Here is a 26565-nt window from a genome sequence, read left to right as displayed (position 1 = left end):
ATGATTTTGCGATGGTTCATATTTTCAGAGATTTTCTTGCCTAACTAGATCTTCTAGATTCTCAAGAAAATTCCTATGGTTTTCGTAATTTTAGCATAGAATTACGAGATCTAATGATTTTCAAATATTTAAAGATATTTTAGTTTTTTTTAACATTTTTCGATTTTATAAGTTTTCTAGATTTTAAAGATTTCAACATTGCATAATTTTTAATATTTCTTAGGTTTTTTAAGATTTCTGAGATTTCCGTAATTTACAATATTTTCAATTTTTTTTTTTAAATTTCAAGTTTTTCAAGAATTTGATGATTTTTTTAATTTCTTAGATTTTCCGAATATTCTAGATTTTCTAAATACTGTAGCTTTTTTTTGGATTTTCTTTTTTTTTAATTTTCTACATTTACTAAATTTTTGAGATATTTGAAGATAGAAATAATCTAGTTTAATATAAATTTTTAGGATGAAATTAATAATAACACATTAAAAGTTATTAACTATTAAGTTTCTCCCTTCCAAAATGTTATTAAAATCCACTAATTTAGATGTTCCACTACTATATCTTGTACTAAATTTTCAACAACAGAATCGGCTTCCGTAGCGTACTTTTTAATGTAGAGCCAGTTTGAGGCAACAGAGTCCGATCAAAAAAAAAGTTCTATAACTCTGTCATTGTTAAAATTCGAACATATGCGTAGAAGAATTTTTTTTCATCAAATATGATCGTCTATCACCTCCTGAGAGAGTCTGGATAAATTTATTTTTTTCATGTGAGAAAGATGTTTTCTGACTTTAAGGGGATGAATTAAAAATTAAATTCCTTTTTTTTATATTAAAAAAACGAAAAATACATGCAAAACAAATTTTGAAAAATATTTTTGACTCGATTATATACAGGATTCGATTATCCGGAGTGAAAAAAAAATCAACACTCCGGATAATCGAGTCCGACCTGTATTCGACATTTTCAAAATTTTGGAGTTTTTTAAAATTAATTTTTTTTCGGATATTTTTGAAATTTTTGAGATTTTTAAGATTTTCAAGTTTTGCAGAAGACTTTCCAGGTTTTCGAAATTTTCAAGATTTTAAAATTTTTTGGGATTTTAGAATTTTTGAAATTTCAGATTTTTATGTTTTTTTAAGATTTTTGAAGATTCTTGAAAACTTAGAAAAATTTTTGAGTTTTTTGAGATTTAAAAGAACTGAGAAAATGAGATCTTAAAAAAATTAACATTTTTGATTTTTTATAGATTTTTAAGATATTTTTTTAAGATAATTATTATTTTCGGACACTTTCAAGATTTTCAGAAATTTTCGAGATATCGAGATTTCGAGATCTCAGTTTTTATTTATTTTATTTTTGCAATTTTTGGAACTTTTGAATTTTTTTTCAAAATTTTCGAAATCTTTTGAGATCTTAGAGATCTCATGAGATCTTTTTTTTTTTTTTTGAAGTTTTTGAGCTTATCAAGATTTACAAGATTATTGCAATTCTGGATTTTTGCAAAATTTTCGATATTTTTGAATTTCTTCATGTCTTAAAATTGTTGCTTTTCTCAAAATTTTCTAGATTTTCTAGATTTTTAGGATCTCTAAATGTTTTAGATTTTTTTTCGATTTTTGAGATATTGAAATTTTTTTCCATATTTTAGACTTTCCATTTTGTAGTTTTTTATATTTTTTAAATTCGTTACATTTTCTAGTTTTTCACACTTCTTAGGTTTTCTACATTTTCTAAAATTTCTAGATTTTACAAGTTTGTCGAGGTTTTAGAGTGTTTCAAAATATTCAACATTTTCAGGATTTTGAAGATTTTTAAAATTTTAATTTTTTTGTATAATTGAATTTTTTACAGATTTTTGAAGATTTACAAGCTGAACCTTGCCAGAAGACTATCCAGATTTACGAAATTTTCGAACTATCGAAGATTTTTTGGATATTTTGGATTAAAACTTTCGAAATTTCAGGAGATTCAAAATTTTTTTGAGATTTTTAAAGTATTTTCTTTACCGGAATTTTCGAACGCTTTCAAGAAGTTCAGAAATTTTTGGGACTTTAGGATTTTGAGTTTTACAAGATTTACAAGATCTTTGGAATTCTCGATTTTTTATTAAAAATTTTCTCCATATTCTTAACTTTCCATTTTTTGGATTTGAAAATTTTTTAGATTCTCTACATTTTCTAGATTTTCTAGATTTTCTAAATTTCTAGATTTTACAGATTTTCAAAATTTTCAAGATCTTACAATTTTTTGAAACTCAAATTCTCAAATCTCGAAATTGTTTTTTTTATTTTCAAGATTTTTGCAGGATTTCCAATGTTTTGGATATTTTAAGATTTCTGAATTTTCGTGCTATTCCACATTTTTGAAACTTGTGGTGTTATCGAGATTTGTAGAATTTCTAAGATTTTCACGATTTTTAAAATTTTCAGAATTTTTCTGTTTTGAAGTTCTCGAAATGTTTAGAATTTTTTGAAGTTTTTGTGCTTTTCGAGATTTATATGATCTATGGAATTATCGATTTTTTCAAAATTTTCGATATTTTTGAGATTTGCAAGAGTCTTTAAACTTTCGAAAATTTCAACATTTTTGAGACTTTCGAAAACATTTTTGAGATTTTCGAACTTTAGGGTTTTAGATTTCGATTTTCAAGATTAAAATTTTAGATTCTAGATTTATGATTTTAGATTTGAGATTTTACATGTTTTATTAAAGATTTTTATATCTAAGAATAGTTTCGAGATTTTATTCAAAATTCTAGAGATCTTATTGATGAGATGGTCTGAAAAATCGGCTCTTTGGCTGATTTTTTTTTTCGAACACACCTATTCCGAAAATAGAGCAATCTCACGCCAAATTAACCGGTCACTGCTGCAGCTTTCCGCCTTTTTTTTAAACTTTGTACATTCATCATAATATTATCTATTTTTATTATGACTCGATCATTATGATAACGATATTCTGGAAGAGTGAAGGTCACTAACGGTCACGAATAAAGGCACTGGAAGTAAAGCCGTGGACCGAGTGATGGATTGCCAAATACAGAAAAAAAATCATTGAACTTTTTTGAAAAAATCGAAACTCAAATCCCAGCTGTTTCATTAAAATATGGATAACATAATCAAAGTATGAAAAAAAATAACACGGTTAATTGTCCTTCTTACTCTTCTTCGATGATATTCACGCGTAATCGTAATATTACTTGCGTTATTTATATGAATACTTAACTGAGAATTCTATTGCAAATAATACACCTTAATGGTATTCTGAGTGATATATTCTGAAGTGAGGTCTGCCAGTGTAATATTTTTTTACGAAAAACTCTCGACATGGATGGGAGTCGAATCCAAAGCTCCGGACATTCATTGTGTGACGCTTGGCCATGAGAGCCACTCTTCAACGAAACAGTTGGTCTTATTTTATATAATAATGATAAACACCTAAACGGAGATGAGACAATAAACGTATTTTTAAGGTTTGAGTATCTGACCAATCGAATATATTCCAAGACAGTTTAACCGATACGACAGATGGTAACGTTCTATAATTAAAAATGTTTGTCATAGCATTGCGTTAATCGGCTAGTTTCTTCGACGCTTTTAGTCGTGGGAAGCCCCTGGCAATGATAGCTGCCTGCTGCTGTGAAGCCCCCGAAACGAAACGAAAACAGGTCCCACACACACATCATGTGTTTGTGTCACTAGTGGCTGGTTCCCCTAGAGAAAAAAAGGTCTAGCGCAGCCAGCATGGGTGTTTTCCTTCACTTCGTGCTGATGTCGCATACTTAGCTTCAACCTTAAACTTGCTGACCATGAAGATAAAGTCGTAAGGCAATATACCACTACCACCACCATCACCACGGTTGTCCAGCATCGAGGAGAAAATAAAACAATGAATAACATTGAAGAGAAAACAAAACACGGTCAGTAAACTTTATCGAGGTGAACTCTGTTTCGAGCGGCTCGCAGAAGGAGGTTTTCACCAAAATGACTAGGAAATTGATGATAAAATCTGAGGCCTTCAAATCGTTCGTTTACTCACCCCGCACTGTACGATATTTGAGATACAGTGAATATACCCGAAATTATCGAAAAACCAAATATGTAACAACTTCAAATTAGGACTTCGGGTTGGTTCACGCTCGAGTCAATTTAATAACATTTAATAACAGCGAGCAGAGTGACTGCTCCCAAAGGTTAACTTAATTGGCAATGGCTCCATTCTAGTTATGGACACTCACAAGATAATCACAAATTACCAATGTTTATAGTCTCGTAGCAACAAAGTACACAGCCCGAGCCAGTCGGGGGTAATAATAGAGCAACGTTTCCATCAAGCGAGCTCAAACCATCGCGTTTCGCCTCCTTTGCGCAGACGGATTTGGGCACGGTCCAAAAGTTACAAACCTATGAGAATGTGACTTTTTGCAATTCTTCCCTTTCTGTTAAATTCTTTTTTTTTGCTGCTCGAGCGCTAACGGCGGCGGAAAACTGCGAATGTTGAAAGACAAGAAAGTCAGAAAAAACAACACCGACAATATTAGATCGTATCTAGCCGCCTCTCCCTTGGAGAGATACCCTGAAATTGATAGCAAACTACTAGGTTGTGGTAAACTTGTTGTAACCTTTTCCTCTGCCAACCTCTACTATTCGTCGAGCGATTGCAAAACACCGCAATAATATTTGATAGACAAGCAAGCAAGCAAGCAAGAAGGCAGTCGGTCGGCCCAAAGAACATAGGGAGTGTTTGTGTTTTCGAGAACTGTGTAAACTAAATGGTCCCCTTCTTTCGGTGAGACGGAATTCTACTTAAGCTATCCGTAGTTCGAGCGAGTTTTATGGCAGTATTATTTTACCAAAAGAACTACTAGAACTATCACTCTATTCATTTATTTTTTGGCGTAGGATTACGTCTTTCGGGAACATGTTGCGGTACAATTGAGAATCGAAAGTCGAGCACATCGTGAAAATTGTCCAATTTCAAACGCTTATTCCTCAGTCATTTCATGATGGATTGATGAGATTTGATGATTGATGAAAATCGATTTCGGCACTCCATAATTTTTTTTTATATTGAATCAAATAATATATTAGGCTGTCAAAAAAGTCCTGCGGTATTTCCGCGAGGTGTCGTTGTAAGCGCGTAGTTCTAGTTGTATTCATTGTATCGAGTCATACTATAGCTTGTTGGAAAGGTATTTTTGCGCGCTATAATATAGTCCTTGACAGTGTTTTGTTTGGTTAAGTCGTTCGTGAGTTATAGTGTCGCAAATATGGAGCAAAATAAAGAGAAAATCCGACATATTTTACAGTACTACTATGACAAAGGCAAAAATGCATCTCAAGCTGCCAATAAAATTTGTGCAGTTTATGGACCCGATACAGTTTCCATTTCCACCGCACAACGATGGTTTCAACGTTTTCGTTCTGGTGTACAGGTCGTCGAAGATGGGCCACGCTCCGGAAGGTTTGTTGTCGAAAATTGCGACAAAATCGCTGAATTAGCCGAGAAAGACCGGCATAGTAGCAGCCGTAGCATCGGCCAAGAGCTGGGGATAAGTCATTAAACCGTTATTAACCATTTGAAGAAGCTTGGATTCACAAAGAAGCTCGATGTATGGGTGCCACACACGTTGACGCAAAAAAACATCTTTGACCGTATCGACGCATGTGAATCGCTGCTGAATCGCAACAAAATCGACTCGTTTCTGAAGCGGATGGTGACTGGCGATGAAAAGTGGGTCACTTACGACAACGTGAAGCGCAAACGGTCGTGGTCGAAGCCCGCTGAAGCGGCTCAGACGGTGGCCAAGCCCTCATTAACAGCCAGGAAGGTTCTGCTGTGTGTTTGGTGGGATTGTCAAGGAATAATCTATTATGAGCTGCTTCCCTATGGCCAAACACTCAATTCGGACCTGTACTGCCAACAACTGGACCGCTTGAAGGTAGCACTCATGAAGAAGAGGCCATCTTTGATAAACAGAGGCCGCATTGTCTTCGATCAGGACAACGCCAGGCCACACACTTCTTTGGTGACGCGCCAGAAGCTCCGGGGGCTCGGATGGGAGGTTCTTTTGCATCCGCCATATAGTCCGGACCTTGCACCAAGTGACTACCACCTGTTTTTGTCCATGGCGAACGAGCTAGGAAAGTCAGTAGCCACAAAGGAGGCCTGTGAAAATTGGCTATCCGAGTTTTTTGCCAATAAGGAAGCGAGCTTCTATAACAGGGGTATTATGAAGTTGGCATCTCGTTGGGAACAAGTCATCGAACAAAACGGCGCATATTTGACTTAAAACAGATGATTGTAACTAATTTTATGAACAAATGAAAATTCAAAAAAAATACCGCAGGACTTTTTTGACAGCCTAATATATCATGAAACTAACTATCGAACAATTGAAAAATATCAACCCCTACCCAACGGAAATATCCACCTCTAATTGGTCGAAATTGACGACACATGCAGCGGTTCCCTAACAGAGACATCAAAACCAAGGTGCCCGAGGGAAATCGGCATTGCAAATATATGCAAGTCGGAGGCATTTTTATATTGCAAGTAAGGTGAGTGATACAATTAATTCTAGCAAATAAAAAAAAATCATCTCGAAAAAATTTTTTGGCCGGAAATCGACCTTTTAGGATTTAGCCTGAGAAGCAATGAAGGTATAGAAAATAAATTATCGAATTTGAAGAACCGACCATGTACATTTTGTGTATTGGCCCCAAAAAATGACCTGTGCAAAATTTCAGCCCAATCGGATATGATTTAGAGGTGCCTTAAAGCACTCAAAGTTTCGATTCTTTGGCCAGTTAGGCTAAGTACCAAAAGGTCGAATTTCCGCCAAACTTTTTTTTTCGAGATGACAACAAATCTCGACGTTTCATGCATTTTTAAGACATTTGGCATCGAAAAAAAATTTTCAAATTCAATTTTCCGACGTTCATTCATAGTTTTCCGGAACTTTTCCGATTTTTCTCTTCGCTATATTGATCTACGGAAGGAGACGAATACAGCAAAATAAAATCAGACCATCCCTTCCTCGGGGTTTCCGCTTAACAACACATTTGGCTTTCCATTTTCCCTAACAGACACATCAAAACCAAGGTGTCGAAGAAAATCGGCATATTGCAAGTAAGGTGAGTGATACGATTAATTCTAGCAAATAAAATTTAAATTTGGAACTTTAATGTTGGTTGCTTCGTAAAATTTCATATCAATGATCGATCGTGTATTGTGAAAAATTTAGCACAAGTGAAATTGTAAAATTGTATATGGTAGCAGTTGTGTTAAACATGATTTGATATATGAAACGATTTATTTTTCATAAATAAAAACCAAGGTGTGTTCCCGCTCGAGAACGGGTCGTTCAGTTTAAGCTGTCTGTTTTGTTGTGTTCATTTTCACCCAAGGAAAGTTCATGCGACGAGAAAAAATTGTAAAAGAAAAAAAATATTCGAAAAAGTTATTTCCCATATGCTCTACATATAGTATTAGGCGTTGTTAGTCCAATTAATATTCGCATTGGGTTGAATAAAACTCAGAAAGTAAAAATTATAAAACCTTTTCCATTTTAAATATGTTTTCTCTATATTAAAGTAACATGTTTTTACTGATGAGAAAAATTGATAATTGTATTCTGTATTGGTAATTATCTTATATTACATTGGTGAGTTTTTTTTCTTTATTTCATCCATACATAGCACAGGAGGCATCTAGTCTAGGGTTACAGAGGGCGGTTTTCATCATATCTCATTCCGCTTCGGCATCTTCTCACTGATACGCACCACCCAAGACTGTTTACCGTACTTCTCTCATCATCACTCGGTAAACACTGGTGGAGTTAACAAACAATATCCAACAACCAAACAAAATTGCCCTTTTCAGGGCCACCAAATCGTTATCAAAGAGTTTAACGATGGAATTCTTCAAACGTATCCAAAATCAACAGATACCCTAACGGAATCCTATGTCAACTATGCGGTCATGTCTCGGACACAACCCTCCTGTGATTTTTTTTTATAGCGCTCAGTTCCTTGACCAAAGAAGAAGGGCATATTGTAGTGAAGAACATGCTCACCAATCACGGATACGTAACCTTCCAACATTTTATGAGAATATATAGACGTGTGATAACAAGGTTTTACATTACCTTTCATAAGAGTAGTAAGTATAAATCTGAAATCGTTTGATCTATCTTTGATCTTCTCCCCAACATATTGCCATTTGAGATGTAATATTTCGGTGAGAAGGGGATATCAGATTTTTAACGCATTTTTCCCGTACGCAAGATCTGCTTAATTCAGCACAATCTCTACGGATCCATGCGTAAGCTGTATCTTCGACCATCGAAGCAACTATATTTCCCTTCATCACAGGAAAAACAATGCGTATTCCACGGTAATATCGCATGCTTTCGCCCAAACGATCGGCTGGCTATAAGCAGACTCACTTCGAATGAGCGGAAATAATCAAAAGGAAAGCGCGCCATCGGCCTTAGCGCGTTTGACTATAAGTAAACTCTTGTTTTTTTTTCTTTTTGTATTTAATCCGATGGCTGATGTTTGCATCGATGGCAATGAATCATCATCATCGGTCGGAATTCACACTGTTTTTTTTTATGTCTGTTGCATTGCGTTGCGATGTCTCCTACTTTTTCAGATTCACTCTCTTGCTGTTTCGTTGAAACCACAACGTTTCGCAACGAAAGTAGACCAAGTTGGAGTAATAAAGACTAACTTAGTGGAACCCTTGCAGAGAGAAAGATATAAACCAAAACGTAAAACTGAAACGGTGGTGGTGGTCACTTAAGTAGCGATTCGCAGGAGAGCCATCAAGAGAGTGGAACGATTTTCCGCGTTAATTTGGACTCCCCGCTGAGTTTGTAGACCGGTAGTGCAGCAATGGAAACTATGGAGAATTTTCCAAATAAGAAGATTTCCAGGTTACGAACTGGGCCAAATATGTTCACAAAATTATTCTAGAATTCCAAGAGACAGATTCCTGGATATCGTGATTAAAATTTTATATGCAACAAGCTGACCCGGTGTACTTCGTCCCACCGAAAATAATTTTTTTAATGTTTTTTTTTAACATTCACGTTTTCTTACTAAGCTAACAACGTTTATCATGATGTAAATGTAGAACATATAGGAATTCAACTTTCTGAGGCTTCCGACCTTTCTTCAGAGTTTTCCTAAAATTTTTCGATTTTGCTCTTCGCTATAGTGAATAATAGGAAGAGACAAAAGACTCCTCAAATTGAACCATTCTTTCCTCGGGTTTTCCGCTTACCAACACAATTGGCATTTTTACTTATTTTGATGAAAGATTATTTCGTCTGAAAATCAATTTCGTCCATTTTCGTCTGAAAATCCATTTCCACTTTCGAACAAAGATCAATTTCGTTAGCGCAAACATCAAATGGATTAACAATGTTTACCATGATGTAATTGTAAACCAATTTTCTGATTTTTCCGACTTTCCTTTCAGAGTTTCCGTAAATTTTCTGGTTTTTTCTCCACAATATTGAACCACAGGAAGAGACGAATACATCAAAATAAAGATGCCTCAAATTGGACCATTCTTTCCTCGGGTTTTACGCTTACCAACACATTTGGCCTTCCATTTTTATCAATATAGTTAGATAGAAGATGTAGGAGTGCGTTATTTCGCACTTTCCATTTTCACTTTCGAACAAAGATCAATTTCGTTAGCGCAAACATCAAATGGTCTAACAACGCTAATAATGATGTAATTGTAGAACATATGAGAATTCAATTTTCCGACGTTCCTTCATAGTTTTTCTAAAATTTTCCGATTTTTCTCTTCGCTATATTGACCTACCGAAGGAGACGAATACTACAAAATAAAAACGGCTCAAATCGGACCATCCCTTCCTCGGGTTTTCCGCTTATCAACACATTTGGCCTTCCCTTTTTTATTTATATAGATCAGGGGTGACCAAACTTTTGGTCATTGTGGGCGAATAATTGTTCAAAAAAAATCAGGCTGCGGTCTACCAACATCGACCGTATTAACTAATTATTAGAAAATAAATACAGTACAAAAAAAACAAAAAAAATACAGTACTAAACGATAAACAAAAAAAAATAAATGGGAAATAGATAATACTAATAAATATTCAATGATAATTATTCAAAGAGAATAATTATCGGTTGTTACTCAGTTGATATGTCAAATGTTATTTTCTTTAGAGTCTCAAAATTGAATATCAGAGAATGTTTGATTTTGTATGCTCATATAACATTTATTTTTGGTATAAAATATACCCATAGAGTATTATTTGCCTCAATTTCCTCGAGGTATAAGAACTAATATTAGCGGAAATATGGGTGAATAGGGGAATAGGGAGAAGAGGGGGAAAATGCTCTTTCATCTAGATCACCTGTTTCTGAATCTATTTCGGACAAGAAATCCTTTTTCCAGAATAAAGTAATACCTCAGGCTCATATAATCAAATTTCTTTGAAAATTCTATCTATAGTTTTTTCTTATTCATACAAAATACTTAGTAATTTAAAAACTTTTCGGTTGGTTAAATCTGTAAACTTGACATCATTTTTCATAAAAAAATAATAAATAGACTATTCAAAGGATGAGCGTATCATTCAAACTTCAAAGAGTTCCAGAATGCAAATAAACTTGCGACCTAAGAACAAGCTTGTTATGTTTGTTCGGGCAAGAATTTGATCATGATTTCTTTCATAGTAAACCGCGTATATGTATCAAATACAGAGCAAGTGAAACACACTTGCTCACACTTTTTTACTTGCCGAATTTTTCATCCTGTATGAATGGCGAAATACGAAAAAGATGGAAATAAATATGTTAGTTGTGAAGCATAGATGATGCTTGTTGTTTCAATAATCATCCTCTGAATTTTAGTTATGTGTAATATGTAATATCTCAAATTTGCGTTCGTTCCGTCATGGGTACTATTTCAGAATCTCCTAAATTCACACTCATCACCGCTGTTCTATTCATGACTATATTTATCTATAACAATACTTTACACAAATAATCAAAATAAGAATGACAAAGCTTCATTAGAGGACACAAGCTGTAATCTGCAATTTTCAAAGGCGACGTTTCTACAAGTATTTACTTTTATAGCTTTTCGAAACCTTATGCCGGATGTATAATTGCTTTCAGCATTCTCAATTTGTCAGTTTTAGAAACATTTTAGTACAAATTTTGGTGGAACAACTGGATGGGTAAGAATCAAATAAATAACAAATTTGAGTATGAAAACTTTAAACAGAAACTTACACGAAAGAATCTCCCTACTAATATGTTTCATTAAGATCGATATACATTATAAAATATTGTAAAATGTCACATTATTCTATCTCATACTGGTATCAGATCAGTTTCAAGGTTTCCGATTCCCGTTCTGAAACAATCAAAAATTTCAGAAAAATTTCAGATTCTTTCACCTTAGATTTGGATTCGTTTTGATTCAGTTTCGAATTGCAATATTAGATTCCAGATTTGGATTCTAGTTCCAAGTTACATACTCCAAATTCAATTCGATTCAAGGTTCACATATTAAAATTCATAGAAATCAACGTCTGAATTGCTGATGACGAATTCATGCCAACCCGACTGGCCGTTGGCAGCACCATCTCAGATAGCAGTGGAACGTTGTGGGTGTAAACACATGAGTCTTTTGATACGCGTTGAGCCCCGAATTTTTTTTTTGCTGCACTTCCCATTCAGCCCGCATCAAGAGCGTTTTCACAATATCAGTGTCGGTACCAGCTCCCGAAGATACTTATTTTTTAGATTTTAATTTTTTTAAGATTCTCGATATTTTATAGTTTTGTTTTTTTTTAATATTTTTTTGACTTTCTAGGTGATTTCATAGGTTTTATAGATTTCTAAGATTTTCTAAATTTCCAAGATTTTCATGCTTTTATTCAAACATTTCAAGTTTTTCAAGAATTTCAAAATTTTATGAATTTCTTAGACATTCCGAACTTCCTACATTTTTGAAATACTGTAGTTTTTTAGATTCTTTTTAAATTTTTTACATTTACAAGATTTCTATAATATTCAAAGTTTTAAAAAGTTTTTCAAGATTTTCTATATTTTCAAGATCATTGAGATTTTCGAGATTGTCACAATTTTCAAAATTTTCAAAATCTGAGAGATTTTCTAGAAGAATTTGAAAATTTAGGAATATTTTCTGGATTCTCTCAATGTTTTACAATGTTCGATTTTTGAAATATTCAAAATTTTCTCTAGATATTAGACTTTTCTTCTTTTAGATTTTCTCTATTTTTTAAAACTCTATTTATTTTCTACATTTTCCATTTTTTTATTCTCTAAATTTTCTAGATTTTACAGATTTTTGAACTTTTTGAGATATTACAATTCCTCATATCTCAAAATGGTAGATTTTTTTTAGATTTTTAAGAGTTTTGAGAACTGCAGAATTTTCAGTATTTTAGATATTTTCACGATTTCTGGATCTTCGTGCTATGCTAAATTTTTTTTTTAAATTATGTTTTCGATTTCGATTTCAGATTTTTTTATGGATTTTGGTTTTTTTTTGTTTTTCGGATCGTTGGTTTTGTTTTATTGCTGTCACATTATTCTATCTCATACTGGTATCAGATCAGTTTCAAGGTTTCCGATTCCCGTTCTGGAACAATCAAAAATTTCAGAAAAATTTCAGATTTTTTCACCTTAGATTTGGATTCGTTTTGATTCAGTTTCGAATTGCAATATTAGATTCCAGATTTGGATTCTAGTTCCAAGTTACATACTCCAAATTCAATTCGATTCAAGATTCACATATTAAAATTCATAGAAATCAACGTCTGAATTGCTGATGACGAATTCATGCCAACCCGACTGGCCGTTGGCAGCGCCATCTCAGATAGCAGTGGAACGTTGTGGGTGTAAACACATGAGTCTTTTGATACGCGTTGAGCCCCGAATTTTTTTTTTTTTTTTTTTTTTGCTGCACTTCCCATTCAGCCCGCATCAGGAGCGTTTTCACAATATCAGTGTCGGTACCAGCTCCCGAAGATACTTATTTTTTAGATTTTAATTTTTTTTAAGATTCTCGATATTTTATAGTTTTGTTTTTTTTAAATATTTTTTTGACTTTCTAGGTGATTTCATAGGTTTTATAGATTTCTAAGATTTTCTAAATTTCCAAGATTTTCATGCTTTTATTCAAACATTTCAAGTTTTTCAAGAATTTCAAAATTTTATGAATTTCTTAGACATTCCGAACTTCCTACATTTTTGAAATACTGTAGTTTTTTAGATTCTTTTTAAATTTTTTACATTTACAAGATTTCTATGATATTCAAAGTTTTAAAAAGTTTTTCAAGATTTTCTATATTTTCAAGATCATTGAGATTTTCAAGATTTGAAAGATTTTTAAAATTTTAATTCTTTTCGAGATTTATGGAATTTTTGAAATTTTTACGATTTTCAAGCCGAAACTTTCCAGAAGTCTTTCCATATTTTCGAAATTTACGAGATTCGAAGATTTTTGGAATCTTTATAATTTCCTGCATTTTATTCTTTGACCAAAATTTTGTAGGCCTGATAGATAGTTTGTGATAAGTTTTTTTTTGAAATTTTGAGTTTTTTTTCAATTTTTTTTCGGAGAATCCTAATTCAAAAACTATAAGACTTACAAAATGTTGGTTAAGGAATGAAATGTAGGAAATTATTTAGGTATTCATTGAACAGACCAGAAATTTACAGGAATTACAGTTTTTGAGCTGCATTTTTTGTAGAAAATTAAGAAAACATTTTTGGCCCTTTCAAAAAGCAGCTGTTTTTTTTTAAGATTTCCAGTATGCAAAGTTGCGTAAATGACCCATGTCTTTACATCTACAACGTTTTACTGCTATCTGAAATTATGCTGCCAACTGCTGAGAAGAGTTACGAGATGATATTATACAAGATGTGTTTCAGACTCCAGATCTCAAATTCATATTGCAGATAAAGAGTTGGAGATCTGCCAAATTCCCGATTTAAAATCCTAGATTCAACTTCGAGATATCAAAACAATCAGATCACGAACTCGAATTACAGATTCAGCTTTCAGATAAATTTCAAAGTTCATTTAATAGACTAATATTCCACATTCAAATTCTAGATTGCAGGTTCCAGAACTCAGATTCCAAAATCAAGATTCAGATTGAAATTGATATTCAGATAATGAACATCAAGTGCGAATTCTAAATCTAGACTCCGGCAACAGATTATATATCCGAATTCAAGATTCAAACTCCAAATTCAATTTTCTTGATTCATATTATATTTCACATTGAAATTTTAGTTTCAAATTTCATCCAAATTAAAATTCCAGATGCTGATTTTAGATCCAGATCCGGATTCTACATTCAAGAATCATTTTCCAGACCCGAATTTGAATTCCGACTTCTAGATCCTTGTTCCGGATACAAGATTCGAAATTCTAGATTCAGATTTCAGATCCCAATTTACGATTTTGATTCTAATCTCAGATTTAGATTCCATCCAGATTCACATTCCAGATGGGAATTTGAGACAAAAAATCGAGATTCAGATTTCAGATTTAAATACTGGATTCAAATCACTGATTCAGATTCACATTCCAGATGCTAGTTTGTATCCGGATTTCATCCTAGATCCTCATCTAGATTCGTTCCAGTTTCCGAGTGCTAATTTCACCACCATATCCAGATTCTACATTTTAGCATTATTTTCTAGAACTAGATTCGGATTCTGGAATCAGAACTCGAATTCGGTTCCCAAAATTGGATTCGTTAATTCAGATTCCAGGTTAAAATTACAGATTTAGATTTAACTGTCAGATTTAGATTCCAACCAGATTCACATTTCAAATTCTGGTTTCAGTACCAGATCCGTTTAAGATTCATGTTTCAAAAGGAGTCCCAGAATGAGATTCAAGGTTCAGATTTAAATTCTAGATTCCTTTTCATCCAGATTCACATTCCTGATGCTGATTTTTATATAGATATCATAGCAGATAGCATTTCAAATGTTAATTTCTCCGCGAGATCCAGATTCTACATTTTAGCATTTTTTTCAGAACCAGATTCGGATTTGGTTACCAGAATTAGATTTTTTGATTCATTGATTCATTGACTCAAATTTCAGATTTAGTTTCAAATCTCAAATATAGATGCCAGCCAGATTCACATTTCAAATTCGGATTTCAAAACCAGATCCATTTAAGATTACATATCCTTCATTTTATATTCGATAACAAATCCGAGATTCAGAATTTCTGAATCGGACCTAAATTCTAGATTCCACTTCACCCATATTCACATTCCGAATGCTGAATCCAGACTGACTCAAATCAAGATTGTGCATTGAAACATTATTTTCAAGAGCCAGATTCGGATTTCAGATCAAGAAATTACCGTAACCGTTTCACGCGGTAGCAAAAGAGGAACAGAGAGGTTGACTAGTCGATGCAGCATGCACCATTCTTTAACTGCAGTCCAATCGCGACTAAAACGAAATTTCTAGAAGGTAGCTGTACTTATGATGATCTAAATAGTATGCTTTCGAAGCAGTTTTCAGATTCCACACAGATTCGTATATCAGATGGTAATTCCAGACTCAAATCAAGATTCTACATTCAAGGTCTTTTTTCCCAAATCAGATTTGGATTCAGGATTCAGAATTCAGACTCAGACTCTATTTAAATTCTATCCAGAATCGCATTTCAGATTTTGATTTTAGGTTCCAATACAGATTCTACATTTAAGAATTATTTTCCAGAATCAAATTCCAGATTAAGATTCCGGGTTTGTATTCCATGTTTCAGATTTGGGATTCAATTATCAGACTTTTTTATTCTAGCTACTGATTCCAGCTCCAGTTATCCGGATAGCACACATCAGAATCATGTTTCAGGACCAGATCCCAGATTCGGGAATCGGATACCAGATTCAAGATTCAAATTGGAGATTTAAATTCCATCCAGATTCACATTTCAAATTCAGATTTCAGACCCAAGCCCAGTTTCTACATTAAAGAGTCATGTTCCAGAACAAAGTAATAGATTCAAATTCTGGACCTAAATATTGAATTCAAATCATAGATTCAGATTCCATCCAGATGCTGATTCCAGACTCAAATCAAGATTCTACATTCAAGAATTTTTTTTCCCAAAGCAGATTTGGATTCCGGATTCAGAATTCAGATTCAATTTACAGTTCCAAATTCAGACTCTATCTAGATTCTATCCAGAATCACATTTCAGATTTTGATTCAGATTCAACTTCCAGTTCCAAGTTCAAACTCCATCTATATTTTATCTAAAATCCCATTTCAGATTTTGATTCTAGACTCGAATCCAGATTCTACATTTGAGAATTATTTTCCAATCTTCAGACTTGGGTTTCGAATTCATGATTAAATTTCCAGATTCAGATGTCAGATTCCAGAATCCAGAATTCCCGTATAAAATTCCGGATTCAGATTCCGAGTTCACATTTCATGTTTCAGGTTTAGGATTCAAATTTCTGTTTCAAATTCCAGGTTCAGATTTCAGATTTCAATTCCAGCTACTGATTCCAGATCCAGATGGTATCTTGTTTCAGGAACAAATGAAAATCTCAGAATAAGTCAGATTTCAGATTCTGGAATTGAACACCAGATTCAAGATTCAAATTGAAGCTCAAGTGCAGAATACCAGATCCAAGCATCAGATATTAGGTTAAGGACAAAAATTCATGCTCTAAAATAACGATCTTAGATTTGAGAAGATACCAAATGAAAATTCTTAATCTACGACTCAGATTCCGAACCTAGATCCAACTGTCACGCTCGATTACAGATTCAAGGTTCATTTTTATGACATCACACGGTCGTCATAAGCCTTAACACGAATTCTGTGTGTCTTTGAACTTGACACTCAAAACATAAACATAAGATTAATTGTGCACTTGTTTTACAAAACACAAATACAGAGAATAGTGTGCGAGGAAGCCTAGAAAAAAAATGAACAAACAAATCTCATATTATATTGAGCCTGCACATTTTTGTTACAAAATTAGAAAACAACATTGAACGAAACAAACGAGGAAGGATAACTATGGTTTGCGACATTGTATACACATGTATCGGAGCCCGAGACATTGTATCAAAAAGTGATTGGCAGACGCAACTGATATTGGTAAATAGTTCCATGCAAATTGAAACTCTAATTGATCGATTGAACGACACATGAATCAATAATGCAGTTTTTTCTTTATAAGTACCAGGCAACCACATGCGCCATTTCTACTCGTGAGAATATCGGCAGTCAACCAGCGGTCAAGATTCTCGGGCATCGCTTGCATGAAACGGTCCTAAGTATCGATATACATATTGATCCATTATAATAAATTATTCAAATAATTTGTAGTTTTCAACCTGTTTCTGTTGCGGAGATGCGCGAAAAAGGAAAAGTTGTTAATGTAACAAATTGTACGGTAATTCCAATGCCAGAGCCGAGTGCAGTGACCTCGAGAGTTTCAAAACGCACCAGAAGTCAATGAAAACTGGAAAATAAACGGTACCCGTAAACGGTTACTTTTCAATTGCATCATATGCCGAAACAACATCAATTTTGATTTAATCGAATTACGGATAGCGAATGCAATTCGTTCGGTATCATTCTTTGCAGCTTTATGGATGGGGAGATGGTCTTACTACCTTAACTATCAATTTTTGATTTACAGTCACGCGGTAACCGATCGGAGATTCTATCGTCACAGTGATCGTTTTATGTGCGTTGTCGTTTTGACTCCCACGGCTAATTTATTAATTACGATAACGCCCACAATGGGTTGACTCAATTATCGTCCTGCTGGTGCGCACTGGTTGACATCTCGTTACCACAATCTGCATCGGCTATGAAGGGGTACCCACACAAATCATACAGAATTGTGTTTTCATGCATGCCTTATGGGAACTGACGTCGCAGGAAAAACAACACGTGACAGCTATGTATTATTCGTTCTAATTTTGTTCCTCTATTTGCGTCCTATTCAAGTCACTGATGGTTTAACCATGGTGAAATATGTTGTCTCTCACCCAAAAAATGACGTATGCTTTCGTCGAACACATCATGCAACGGGAACATGATCTGCGCGGCTACTGCTTGGGGAGATGGTACACTAGGTTCCTGCTTACCTATGAGACCTTATCACAAGAGAGACCTTAACCGTCATGCTTTTTGACAGTCCCATCAGGGTACTCCCACAGAAAAGAGTGCACGTATGGTAATGTTCCACCAGAAAAATTCGGAATGAATAGATCCAACGGCTGATAATACTAATTACGTCATGACTATTATGACTATGCATTATTCAGCCTGTGGCAGTAGTTATTAGTAACTGTGGCACGTTTTATTTCTACAGCAACTATGCTTTCCGCTTGAGACAGACATAAAAAGCATTTCTTGCATGCATGCGGGGGGATGTGACTCATATTCTGCGTTTGTGTGATGCTGTGTAATGCTCTGCCAATGTTATCATTTAATGTTAGGCATTTGAGAGCATTCAAGCTCGGTGTGCTTCAGCTGAATGTCTTTTAATGAAATAAAACTATTTTTAAATGATATAAGGTGTACAAAGTATGACTGTACGGATTTATAATATCCGTAATTATACGTATTTGTTCTGGAAAATGCATCTATTTTTTCAGTATCTATAGTATGAATCTGGTTGGAATTTTAAACTGAATATAGATCTTGAACCCGAATTCTAAATAAGGACTTCTGGAAATTCATTGTGAAATCTGAATCCTCAATGTAGAATCTGCATCTTGACTGAAATCGGCATCTGGAAAGTAAATTTGGATGGAATCTGATCCTGTGATTAGAATCTGAATCTTGAATTTAAATCTAGAATCTGAAGCAAAACATCAAATATGGAATTTGAATCCGAAAAATTAATTCCGAATCTGGTTCTGGAAAATGATTCTCAAATGTAGAATTTGGATTTGGGTCTGAAATCAGCACCTGAAATGTGTATCTGTAGGAAATCTGTATCCACAAATAGATTCCAGAATTCGAAAATGAAATCTGAATTTAGAAATTGAAACTGGAATCTGAATCCTAAATCTGAAAGTATTCTAGAAGGAAGATGGATTTAAACTCGGCTTACATTCCGATTTTAGAATCTGGAAAGAGGTTTTGTATTTTGGAATCTCAATCTAGAATTAGCTGTCTTTATTTGAATCTGGGCATGACGAAGGAATCTACATTTGGAATTAATATCTACAATCCAGAATTTCACTCTGGAATTAGAATTCAGAAATTGAAACTCTGATCTGAATCATAAAGTAGAAATTTGGTTCTTGAAAGTTATTCCTAAATCTAGAATCACATTTGGGTCTAAAATCAACATCTGATATTTGAAGCTGAATCTAGAATTTGTATCTGGAATGTGAATTAAGAAATTCTAGTCTGAATATTTAATTTGGAGTTTGAATCTCGTACCTGAACTCGGAATATCAACACGAATCTGGAATTTGGTTCTGCAACATGATTCATAAATATTTCATCTGGATCTGCGGTTGAAAAAAAAAAATCTGTGGGTGGCAATATAGTTGTCACAGCCTTATAACAGGTTGACCAACCCCAAAGTCTTTAAATTAGTAAGAAATTTGTATGAATAAAACAAAAACTAGAAATAAATTTTTGTTTAAAAAAATGTCTGTGGGGGTCTGGAGGTATCACCTAATTCTAAAAAAGGGGTCTATTGCCCAAAATAGTTTGAGAAACCCTGCTCTAGACAAACATTTTGCAATGTAAAACTTGTCAATATCTAATCTCTACTCAAAGTTAGTGATATTTCTTCCCCAAAAATACACTCTTTTAATTTTTTGTCGTTCTTTCTGGAGCAAACATAAAAAATGTTTATTGACGGCATTTGAAAGGGCACATTTGACTCTACATAATGTGACATTTTCAAAACCATGTTTTTTTTTGTATTTGAGTAAATTAAATTTGAAATCATGAGTTTTTAGATAAAAAAACATCAATAACTTTGAGTAGGATTAAGACATTGGCAAATTCTGTATCGCTAAACGTTTGTCTTGATGAGCTCTAATAGTAGTCCAAGACAATTTTGATGTAAAGGTTAAAATATGGAAGTTAGAGAAAAAAAAAAGTTTTTTTCTTGGTGACCCTAACGCAACTTGGATGGAAAGCGCTAAAAACAACTTCGACTTCAATCGATTTTGCGCTTTTTATTTTAAGTTGCATTAGAGTGACCATGGAAGAACGGGGTTTTTTTTTGCTCTAACTTTTATATTTCAAATCCTACATCAAAATTGTCTTCGTACGACTTTAGGGCTTATCAAGACGAATATTTTGCGATGCAAAACATGTCAATATCTTAATTCTACTCAAAGTTGTTGATGAGGTTTCAACCAAAAACTCATGATTTCAATTTTAGTTCACTCAAAAAAAATAACATGGATTTTAAAATCTACATTATGTAGTGTCAAATATAATCTTTCAAATGCCGCCAATAAGACAGTTTGCATATAAAATTTGAAATATAAAATAAAACCAAAAAAGGTTTTTTTTACATGGTGACCCTAACGCAACTTAGAAAAAATCGCTTTAACGGTTATTTCAAGAGATAGAAAAAAAAATTTGTTGAACAAAATTGCCTGGGTCATCAACATTGTCGAACCTCTATCTATAAAGATAAGAAAGTTAGATTTTATATTTCATCAAAAATTTTGGTCACCCTATTTTTAACAACATGAAAATGAGCGCTCTATCATATGTAACAACTTTTTCGAAGACGGGTTTTTTCCATAGAATAACTGTCGAACTCTAGATGCTAGATTTCTACTTAAATGCACCCCCTGGACCATTGTGCATTGATTGAACATGACATCGCGAAGCAGTGCACTCATTCCAAAATATTTTAGAGATCCCTAACATCTTACCTTAAAAAAATTAACCTTGAATCATGGATCTAGAGAAAGAAATCTGGATATTCCAATTCCAATATGGAATATGAATCTGATATCTGGTCCTGGAAAATGATTCCTCAATGTACAATTTTAATCTGGATCTGAAAGCCAGATACACATTTCTGAAGGGGATCTGCATCTGCGAATTGAACCCAGAATTCGAATATGAATTTGGAAATTGAAGCTGGATTCTGAATCCACAGTCTGAAGGTTGGCTCTTGAAGACGATTCTTGAATTTTAGAATTTTGGAATGAGGATTTAAAATCCGATTTCAGGAATCTGGAATGAGGTTTTTGCAATTTGGGATCAAGAGATGACAGTTTTTATTTGATTCCAGGATATGACAAAGGAATCTTTATTTGAACGTTGTGTCTTAACATCTGAAATATTTATCTGGAAGGTGTCTAAATCTGGAATAAGAATCATAAATCTAAAATTTAGATCTCGAACATCATCATGATCCCTAAATGTAGAATCTGGATCTGGACCTAGAATCAGCATTCGAAATCTGGTTGGAATGGGATTCTGAGAGAGATTTAAATCTACAATCTGAATCTAAAATTCTAATCTAGAATTTGAATTAGGAAAACTGAATCTGGCGCTTGAATTTAGGACATGAATCTAGTATGAACGTGAAGTGAACGTGAAGTTTAAGTTCAATATTGGATTTGAGCTTGAATATGAATACTCTATCAGGAATTAAAATTCTCGAACCTAGAATCTAGTAATTGTTTCGACGTTCTCCCATTGTTTAACCATGATGAATGCAATTATTTATTTTCATATTCAATTTTAGAGGATGATGAACTGCAAAATTTGAAGCCTCGAAAAAATAAAGAAGAAAAAGATATTTTATTCGATTAAAGGTAAGACTACTTAAAAAAAACTATTTGGCTAATAGGAATGTGATCAGGATTCTTCATACAAAAATGCCTTATATTCCAGAAACTATAAAAGATATTAAATTGAAGTCTTATACAAAAGTTCACACTTTAATAAAATCTAAAACTTTCTGGAATATACTATATCGCTATCTTGATTTTTTCAAAGAAAACATGAAAAAGTTGTTGTTAGAGAAACTTTTTCCCTGTAAAAGTGCCCGTCTTCCGATTTGTTTGTGTTTTTTATGAAAATTTTCCTACATTTCATCGTTTGACCTGAATTTTTTAGGTATTATTGTTTTTGAGTTATAATTTTTTGTAAAGAATTTAGAACATTTTATTGTTCTTTTCAAAAAGTAGTCTAATTTTGTTTTTTAAGATTTCAATTATGCAAAGTTGCTTAAATTACCCATGTCTTTATACCCACAACGTTTCACTGCTGTTTGAGATGGTGTTGCCAACTCGACTGGACATTGACAGTGCCATCTCAGATTGCGGTGAAATGTTGTGGGTGTTAACACATTGAACATATATGAAATCTGAAGAAAAAATGAGATTACTTTTGTGAAGGACCAAAGTTTTGTTCTTAAGTTTCAACAAAAAAATTTACAAGCAAAATTAGGATTAGTAATTTTTCAAAGAAAACATGAAAAAGTTTTCCCCTGTAGAAGTGCCCATTAGGGTGCCACAATGAATGTATGGGAAAAAATCGACCCTAAAATTTCAAAAAGTTATCCTATACAAAATGTTTACCACCTCAAAAAAACACCCTGTTTGTTTTTCTGAAAATCTTTACTCACCCAAGGGGAGAGTAAAGGAAATCGGGATTTTCGAAAATTTAGGGTATGAGTATAGGGTGTTTTTTCGAGGTGGTGAACATTTTTTATGAGGTAACTTTTTGAAATTAGAGATGAGCATTTTCATTGGTACCCCAGTGCCCCATCTTCTAATGTATGGCTGACTTGTTGGATATTGTATGGCCTATTCATAATTTTTGTTGAAAATTCTTCATATATACGTTTATAAAAAAACGATTTAAAATTTTTCAGAATAGAAAAAAAATTGTTTCAATTATTAGTTTTTGAAACTTTTTTTATATTTTTAAAATTTGAATTAACATTTCTTTCTTTGGTCGAAATTTTGTAAATCTTTTAGCTCTTCAGTCCAACATTTCAGTATTTAAGAATAAAAACTTTGACTCTTTTCGAAAAGAAGTTCAATCTTTTAAACCCACAACATTTATTTAAATGAGACAATGTACTTAAGTTACGTAGCACCTTAGAAACCTGATTTATTGATTTTTTCACAAAAATCCAAATCTAATTTTTGATTTTTCTTTCTCCTTGATCGAGTGTATTTTACATTCGGATAAACGCCATTCGGGTTTTTTTTCTATCATAGAGGCTATAAATTTTTAAGCCCATTTGGCAGTAGCCTTGAAAAGGTCATTGAGAAGTTTTTCCATCGATGGTCTTGGGATTGAACCCACGATCGTTGGCTTAGTAAGCGAATACATAACACATTTGGCTAAGAAGACGCCTATTTGAATATTTGTTAAATTTAGGTGAATATCGTTTGAGTAAATGTGTTTCGATTTGTATGGTATTCGGGAAGGTGTACTAAAACCATTTTAGTGGACTATGCGATCTAGTCTTTGATCTACTCCAATGAACGCAGATTCAGGAAAAAATATCAAAAATTGAATTTTCATTTTAGACTCCTCCGTAGCAATAGCAATAGCCTCCGGACCACCAAGGTAAATTACATTCAAATAATATTCCAAAGAATTATCTTCCTAACTGCCAAATGATGGACGATTCTGCATGGAGTTGCTTTGTGTATTCAAAAGATCAATTATTACTGAATCCATGAGCCGATTTAAAAACATATACTATATGATGTGTCTTAGAAATATATAATGGACAATAGGACATTCTCTTCATACAACCTATTCAAACCCATGCAACATTTGGTGCCACGAAATGATAAGTAATCGTAATTGATTTCATGTATCACAAAAAGCTCGAATTCAACCCGAACGACGGCAAATTGTATGTTCCATGTCGAAATCACACCCAAAATCACCATTAACGATGAATCACCTAACCATCGCCACCTTTTTGGTAAAAAAAACACCTTTCTATTATATGATAATCAATATTTCGTATTACCCGTGTATGGTCAAAGCACGCACAAACACACATGTCGTGTTGCAGAAAAACATATGATCGTCAATCCGTCAAAGAGACAGGCAACAGTTAACCCGGAGCCAACACCAATACTAGTGCTGAGTGCTGATGAATACAATATATGGTGAGGCCTTGTAACCTTGCCAGCACTTTCTTTTTTGATTTCTGGTCGCCGTCATTTGCCTGCCCTCTCGCGAGCTTCAGGTTTTTACAATTGAATTTTACACATCGACAGCGAAACGCATCAATTGAATTTGAGTCGATGCTTCCAATTAGACGAATGTTCTTTGTATACCATATGAAACGTACTGTTCGGTGATCATGAGGCTAAAGTTTCATCGCACGGTTCCGTTGTGCGGATTAATCTTATTTGAAAATTTTCACCCGCATTTCCAACAATTCTGTTACTGATGATTCAGATTGGCGTCTCATTGCGAACAGCGTTTTCATTGATACTTGAGTCATTTTTGAACTTGGTTTTCAATTCTTTTGGGTGAAAAAAATGAATAGCAATCCGACATTAATTATTGATTGACATTATTGACTGAACAGGTAACTCGAAATTACGCTATTAATTTTCGATTAGGTTTTTTCGTTACAAATTGATTCTATTTGTTATTGATCTAAGCGAAGCAGGGTATGGTTCCTCTGAATCATTACGCAGAGAGACAGAAAAAAATCAGCACCACCGTAATACTATCGAGCACATCGAGTGTTTACAATTCATTGCACGTCCACCAACCAAACACTGCTGTGAGCCTTCACCGCTTCGACGGGGAGAAATGCTGGCTAAGCTGGCTTGTGTCTTTCTACTATCCGGCGGCGCATAAACTAGGTCACTCGCAGTAAAACAACAACAACAAAATCCGAGGAGAAATGGCTACCACCAAATAATAAGTGCAATGCCTAGTTTTCAAGACGACCGTGACCAAGGTAATTTCGATCACGGTGGAAGTTGCTGTTGGATGAATTAACGGTTCTCCGATTCTTTCACTATATCCAACAAGCTATGGATTGAAGTATGAATAATTATGAATTATTGAATTGTGGATTCAATTATAAACACGATGCATTTTTTTACTCCCACAAATCGGTACCCTCTCATTAAAGCGGTACCGCGTGATCCATGATAAATGTTATTCACAGTACACACTGTAAAGGTTGATCAATAGGTTTTATGGTTCGATTAAAAGTACCGAATTTTAAGATTTCAAATACATTTAATACATTTGGTTATCCAATACAATCTCCATGAACTTCAACACATTTGTTCCAATGATCTCCTGATGTTTGAATTCCATCTCAAATGTGAGAATCCGGAAGATGCTTCATCGATTGCCATTATCTCTCAATTCCATGAAAATAGTTTCCCACGCATGATTTTTTCGGAATGTGAGAACCGCTCGAATTCTTCAGAAGGAGCTTATTCTGACGAATAGGATGGGCACTAAATTCTTTCTCGTAAACACTTCAAATCAAACATTTCTGAGGAAAACGCATTCGAATGTGTTTCATTACAGCATTACAGCTTTCCGAAACTCAAAAATTCAATTCCTAGGGTTTCTGCTGAATCTCTCTATGGTAATCCACGATCTTCCAAAGCTATGTTCTGTTTTTGACGTAGGACTACGTCTTCCATTTCTATACTGGGTGTAAGCTCAAAGTTTCGAAAACGAGAGCGTTACGCCAGAACAACAAGATTTTGAGCGTTATTATCTCTTCTCGGCTGAACGAAATGATATGATAACCAATTCATTCGAAAAATAAAATGTATACGTGTTATATGCGTGTTAATTATTGATCTGAAAGTTTGTTTCAATAGCTTAGGTATTGCTTTGAAAACAGGCTATTGAAATCACACAAATCTGTATATAAATTGGCGCCCGCTCGGAAAACCATTTAGTTGTGATTGCAATATGACGGAAAGATAGTCTCGCCTGTCGCTCGTTCGCTCGCATGAACACTATGCTCTTCTCTCCATTTCACCGTATCGAACAAACCACATTGTTTTATGAAAGTAGGAGTTATAATATCATTTGTTGACAAATTCCAAAATTTATCGATTATTCTGATTGGCGGAGAGTAATTCTTTTCAATCTAAACGAAGTGGTACTGTAATCACTTTATTAGAATGATGAAATGCCTAAGATGCTTATTAATTATTGACCCCAAAATTTGTTTCAATAGCTTAAAAAATGCTTTGAAAACAACCTAATGAAATCACACAAATCTGTATATAAACTGTTGCCCGCGCAATGAATTGTCTTTGTTAAGGCAGGTGGAGAAGTTTGGATTGAGTTGTCGCCAAGGGCCATTTTCAGGGCTAGAGAGACGAATGAATGGAGAAGAAAAAGAAGAAATCTATTTAATTGTGATTGCGAAGAGACATGAGAATGGTCTCCTATGCTCGCCAACCACTATGCTTTTCTCTCCCAATCACATTTATTTTCTGCATGAACGGAGCCGCATTGTTTTGTGATAGCAGCAGCTCTATTATCGAATGCTCA

At 33.9% G+C, this 26565-nt stretch overlaps 1 protein-coding gene across 6 annotated transcripts in view; it reads right to left on the bottom strand.

Annotated features, from left to right (window-relative positions):
• LOC129779703 (phospholipid-transporting ATPase VD) overlaps positions 1-26565 on the bottom strand; it is a 176009-nt gene that overhangs the window by 70204 nt on the left and 79240 nt on the right. The window lies entirely within an intron of this gene.

The sequence above is a fragment of the Toxorhynchites rutilus genome, chromosome 3 (assembly GCF_029784135.1).
Source record: "Toxorhynchites rutilus septentrionalis strain SRP chromosome 3, ASM2978413v1, whole genome shotgun sequence".
Classification (NCBI taxonomy): Eukaryota; Metazoa; Arthropoda; class Insecta; order Diptera; family Culicidae; genus Toxorhynchites; species Toxorhynchites rutilus.
The sequence above is the reverse complement of the archived record's forward strand: the minus strand, read 5'-3'. Positions and strand labels throughout refer to the sequence as shown.